The 6,000-nt window shown below is 38.5% G+C and overlaps 1 protein-coding gene across 4 annotated transcripts in view; it reads right to left on the bottom strand.

Annotated features, from left to right (window-relative positions):
• ZZZ3 (zinc finger ZZ-type containing 3) overlaps positions 1-6,000 on the bottom strand; it is a 57,289-nt gene that overhangs the window by 50,740 nt on the left and 549 nt on the right. The gene's annotated exons all lie outside the window — the stretch shown is intronic.

The following is a 6,000-nucleotide window of genomic DNA, read 5'->3' on the forward strand; positions in this document are numbered from 1 at the left end:
TCAAAAATCAGAAATGCTTGAACAAGGTCACAGGGATGTAGGCAGTTGATTTTGAATAGAAAAAGAAAACCCCAGAATAAGGCATTAAACTGAATTTATTTCAAAAAGTTCTATCAAATTGTTCAGTACTTTGAACTCTAAAAAGCTTTAACTCATTTCCATCAAGGTTTGCTCTTCCAGTTTAATCAAATATTTTTAAATCACCCAAAAGAGTCCCAAAGGAGAAATTTTATATAAAACTAGGATATGTAGTAGACAGGACACATTTCTGTTCAAGCTTATTTATACTGCTATTACATGGCAATGGGCATAAAAAATTGAAATCTATTCCTAATACATGGAACACAAACTGATTTAAAATAACAATATATTTATATAACAAACCATTCAGCAACCTTAAGACTTTTTCAGTGGTGATTAACCCTTAAAATACTCAGATGTTAACATCCCAGATATTAACTGTAAACTCAATTTTACAGAGAGGTGAGGTAGCATGGTGTGTTCTATTTCAGAGCCTGGAATGCACCTGACTCCCTGGCTCATCAGAATTGATCTTTTGAGCTTTGCTTCCCTTGAATGAAGTCTTCTGAAAGACTTTGACTGTAGCTCGGTTTCTTTCTTTTGGATCACTAAAACCACCTAAAGGCAAGTCAAAGATACTAAATCTACAATGAAGGCTCCATTAAAGTTACCTTCAATATTACATTACAGATGGCTTTAATAAATACTTTATAAAAACCCTTTAATGAATATATTTGATAGAGGATTTTTTACTAAATCTTGCAACTGTTACATCACAAATTTTTTTCTTCACCATGTTGTTTTGACGTTTTACTCTTTTAAATCATGGCCAGCAATATTACAAAAATCTAGAAACTATGAGAGATCTAATGTTAAAAAGTCATCTTACCTCCTATGCCAAGGACAGAAAACTATACCTCAATCATCTCTAAAAGGAGGTAATTTAACCTTTTCTAGAGCACTTTCAGCAATAGATATCCCATTACTTCCCTTAGATATACAACCCTGTAATTATCTGTCCTGGTTAGATCATCTTTCCTGAAGCTGGAAAGTTTTCCCTGACATCAAAATCTCTTTTTATGCTCCTCAGGACTATTATTTCTTTTCCCACCTAGAGAGAACAGTTTACTACATTATTCTCTGTTGCAAACTTTACCACATTTGAAGCCTGTTATTATGTCTCCCCATCTCTGCTAAAGACTAAACAAGTACAATTCTTTCAGTCCTTCCTTGAAGGTCATTACTGCAACTCTTCTCTACTCTCAGCTGGTCCAAATCTGTCGGAAGCAGAGTAACAAGAACAGAGACACTGCATTATCTGAGGCCTTACACTGCATACTGCAGAGCACCTTCCCTCTCACATGCAACAATCCATCCATAAATCCCAGTGAGATCCTGGCTTTCACAGAATTGTCACAACTCCACTGTGCTCATTTTGTGATACAGCTGCTTATTTACAGAATTGTCACCCAGCCAAGTGTTTATCATATTTAAATTGACTACTTCTACCCAAAGGTACTGTTTTGTGTTTCTCTTTACTGAAATGCATCCGATACAGGTCAGGTCACTCATCCAGTTTTCCAAGACTATTTCACACTAATGCTTACATTCACTCCCAGATTTGTCCTGTCCAGGCAATTAGTAAATCTGCTTTGTTCTATCACCCAGGCCACAAAACAAAAAAATAAACAGGAGTAAATTCAGAAAATACAACTGCAAAAGACATACCCACGCCTTCAATCTCCAATGCTCTAAAACATTTATTTAATAAGTAATTAAGCAGCATGGCAGAACTTCTCTGACAGTATCTATCTTTGGTGTTTCAGATTCCTTGGCTGTGGAGATAACATTCCTAACTTTAACACTGCTGCACAGGCAGAGTATGTTTCAAACACAAACATACACAGGAGGCTCTGTCACTCTCCTCCCTCTTTAATTCATTTCTGTGTGGCACAGTAACCCAGTTGCATGGTTCCTTCAATTTGCAATTTGGGCTCCTTGTTTTTCCTTCCTAAGCTAGACATACTTCAATTCACACAAAAAACACTGCACCACTAGCTCTGAAAAATTCAGCTCTCATGAACATATATATATATGCTAATAAACTAAAACATCAACACAAACCAGAATGTTATAATTTATGTACCAACAGGTAAACTCTCAGGAACACTCCTTTCCTCTCTGACTTTCAAATTTTCTAACTGAAGTGTTTTAAACAAAATTAGAATCATCCTTCTTAGGCAAAAAAAAATCAGCTACTTCTCATGACAAGAGACTATTAAAATCCCACTTCTCTACTACTAACATATAAAGATGAGCTTTTACACTTCTTACTGATACTTTGTCAGCACATATGCACCCCTCCAATAAAACATATATTTTTGTTTAAATACTGTATTTAAATCTGAACTGCTAAAAACATCTTCAAAATCCTGGATAATCAAACTGTCTCTCTTGCCAACATTCATATTCCTTTGTCCTGTGATGAGGTTCAAAAGACCAGAAAAACTGGAGAGCAGTTAATAACAATCTAAAACACTGCTACAAGGAGAATCAACTCTTTTCTGATGGAACAAGAGACAAAGCAGTCAGCTATATGCAAAGCAAAAACACTGAAATTCAGGATCAGGTAAAACTTTAGCCATGGAGGGGGTGATGGAGCTGCTGAAACAAGCAACACAAGGAGGAGCTCTGCCATCAGAGGGAGAGATCCCAGTGCGCTTCAAAGGGCAGAGGATTGGACCCACTGAGCTTTATGTAGCTCTGTGTTTAACTGAATTCATTACAAGCATCGAAACACTGAAGTAACTCTAAAGAACAGTTATTTTAAGTTAAGCTACTAAGCTTTTGGACAGAAGATACAACCAATTGTAAAAGGGAAAGAAATTAAATGCAAACTGTTAACTAATACTCAAATTTTGAACATAAACCCATATAAATTATCAACCTACACAGCTTAAGTATTTTGATTACAAAGCTGAACTCCATGAGGGAATCTTTTTAAAGGTCTTTTTGTTTGAAACACAAGTGTCCAATAAGAACACACCATTTAATGCTCAGCTCTGCACTTCTGAAGAGTCTTTTAGAGTTACTCAAACAGAAGGAAGGTTTTCAGAAAACTGCAACTACCATGATGGTTCCTCTACAACCACAGCAGTTTTTCAACCACAAACCATATTTACAGTGTTCTTAAAACTGGAACAATATACCCTTAAGTGTTAGAGTAAAGTTTACCAGGAGCAAATTCTTATCAGCAGCAGCTTGATTTACATCAAAGTACACTTAATTTGGAAACTAAAAAAAAAAACCAACCCTCACTACAGAAGTGAGAAAGTTTCTCAGTTTCTGCAACTTCACTCACGCCTACAGAAGTGGCAGAATATTTCTTCTTCAAGGTTTTTAAGGACAAGGTCTACAAATATCTGTCTGGAATAATCCAATTTGTTTTAAACCAACCTGAGAGAAAGGGAACAACAGGTCCTACAGAACTGCATTTCTAGAACTGCGAGTACAATCTCTATATATGGATGCAAGTGCCAAATACTTGATGAATAAATTCTCTCTTGCAAATTTGGCTCCTTATGACCAGAGAGACCTATATCATCACTTCCCACACAATGTAAAGACTTCGGGAAAACCAAAACAAAGCAAACCTCAATAGATTAGTCCTAGAGATCATAAAGAGGGGTTTGAAAATGTGAAAGGTAATTGAAAAGAAGAAAAAAACCAAAACAAAACAAGAAAAAAAGCACAACTGGAAGCAGGGCAAACTGCAAAGACTTCTGTTCCAGCTTCCCCAACACTTTTAGAAACGTTAAGAAACACATTTCTTATTTCCCTTATGGTAAAAGAGCAGAGTACTTTTCACTTTGTATCAACCACACAACTATTATTGATCAGAAGCCAACCTAAGTACCTAAAATGATCTGGAAGAACCAGATACAAACAAATAAACCAAAAAATCCCAACGAACCAACCAAAAAAAACCCCCACAAGAACTTTGAAGTCTCCTGGAAATCCTGGGAGTGTAAAGCCTTCATTCTGTAGGAGACCAAGGACAGCATATCTCACTATGTAATCTCACTACACAAGTATGTTAGAAACACTGATAAACATCAGAGCAGTCACATGCTGTTCAGCTGTAGAACAAAAGCCCTTATTAGGACACATTCCCAAATTCTGTGAAATAAAAATCTAGTTATTTTGCACATTAAATCCATAATGACACTGAGCCAAAGAATTCTATTTGCTATTTCTCTTTCTCCAGAAATGTTAAAAATGATGAGACAAGACACATGATTGAGCTCCATCACTAAATACCTCAATAACCAAGCTATTTAATACAGCCTCTCACTTAGCAATTATACACTTGGGAGTATGCAAGGCAAAGGAAAAATCATTTCACTTAACAGTGGTACAACTGAGAATTGCAACAACTACCTATGATAGACTAAACAACCAGAAACATAAATTATCAGCAGTATTTCAATGTAAGGTCATTCACTGCTGCTGCTTGCTGACACACACGGTTGCACTGCATAACACTCCTTCAGAGAAAGCCTTTAAATTCAAGCCTGTAAATTCAAAGCACAGAATTTTTTTATGGAATGAACATGACAGTGCTGGTAAAAGCCTGAAACCAAAGTTGTTTAGGTTCTTAATGACTTGCTAGAAGTCACATGTCAAACTGACTTAACTGCTAAGCCCTTCTAAGGTAATGGGAAGTTTCTTCACTTGAGTGACAATTTTCACCTGATAGGTTTTTTTAACATTTTTCCCACATACTCTTTAAAGAGATGCATTTTTCTCCCTTGCTGTTTAACACACTCCATGTTTTTTTTTCCCTTACACTGATTAAGCAAATATTACTACTATTAATGCAAAAGACAGTACAGTAAGATTAAAAGATGCTCGAAAACAAACTATAACAGTACCTTGTCAACTTTTTTCCCAGAAGTTACACTTGCTTATGTAAAGAAACCCATTTTCCTAATCCCAAACATACCAGTCCCTACTAGATGACCAGTCTTTGGAGCAGCTAGGATGGGCAGCTAGTATCTAACCACAGGTTAGAAATACATCCAAAAGGCATGTTCTTAAGAGGTTGCACAAGTCACCATTTAATGTAAAATACAGCGTACACGTAGAGCTTCACTTGAAAGCCTCAGTAAATAATCACTATGTAGTGATTAGTACAGTATAATGACAATATCAATGGAAAACATGCAAATATATGTATAACCATGGAAGAACTACTAGGTTCTTTTAATAATAACTGGAAGCATATTTACAAAATAAAATTTGGAGCATCAAAGCCTCAAAAACACATTCTTTAAAAAAATTTAGTCTCTGTTATGTGTTAGCCTAGAACCAGATTAGCAAAATACTCCAAGACTACAAAACCTGCCAACGTTACTGGATAAAAACAAGGACAGAATACAAAACACCATAAGGAAGAAGAAGAACCATATGCTCTCCTTTAAAAGAGACCAGGATTAGGAGACAAAGGGAATATTGCTGAGCTGGGACACTTGGATACGACTGGAATAATTTTTCTAAATACAAGAGAAAACAGAACTGTATATTAAAAGTTTGTGCTGTAGCGGGACACGTATCACAGCCTCCATGGAGAGCAGACTCGGGATGTTAAGGAGCTCTCTTTCGGACCCCTGCCTCCTTAACCATCAGCGCCGCTGTCCCCGCGGGGCAGGCGCCGCCCGGGAAGCCCAGCAGAAACCCGGCCGAGAGCGGGGGCACAGCCCGGGCAGGGCTGCGGGGCAGGCCGAGCCAGCGGGACAGCCGGGGAAGGGCCCGGGAGCTCCGGGAGCGCGGCACGGCCGGGGCAGCGCGGGGAGCTCGGGGACACCCGGTGTGCGGGGGCGGCACAGCGGGGGCGACCCGAGGGGCTCCGCGGGCACCCGCGGCAGGCGGGCCCCGGGCGCGGGGACGGGGGCGGAGCGGCGCGGGGGAAGCGGCGGG

Source organism: Onychostruthus taczanowskii, unplaced genomic scaffold (assembly GCF_017590055.1).
Source record: "Onychostruthus taczanowskii isolate IOZ18803 unplaced genomic scaffold, ASM1759005v1 scaffold7, whole genome shotgun sequence".
NCBI lineage: Eukaryota > Metazoa > Chordata > Aves > Passeriformes > Passeridae > Onychostruthus > Onychostruthus taczanowskii.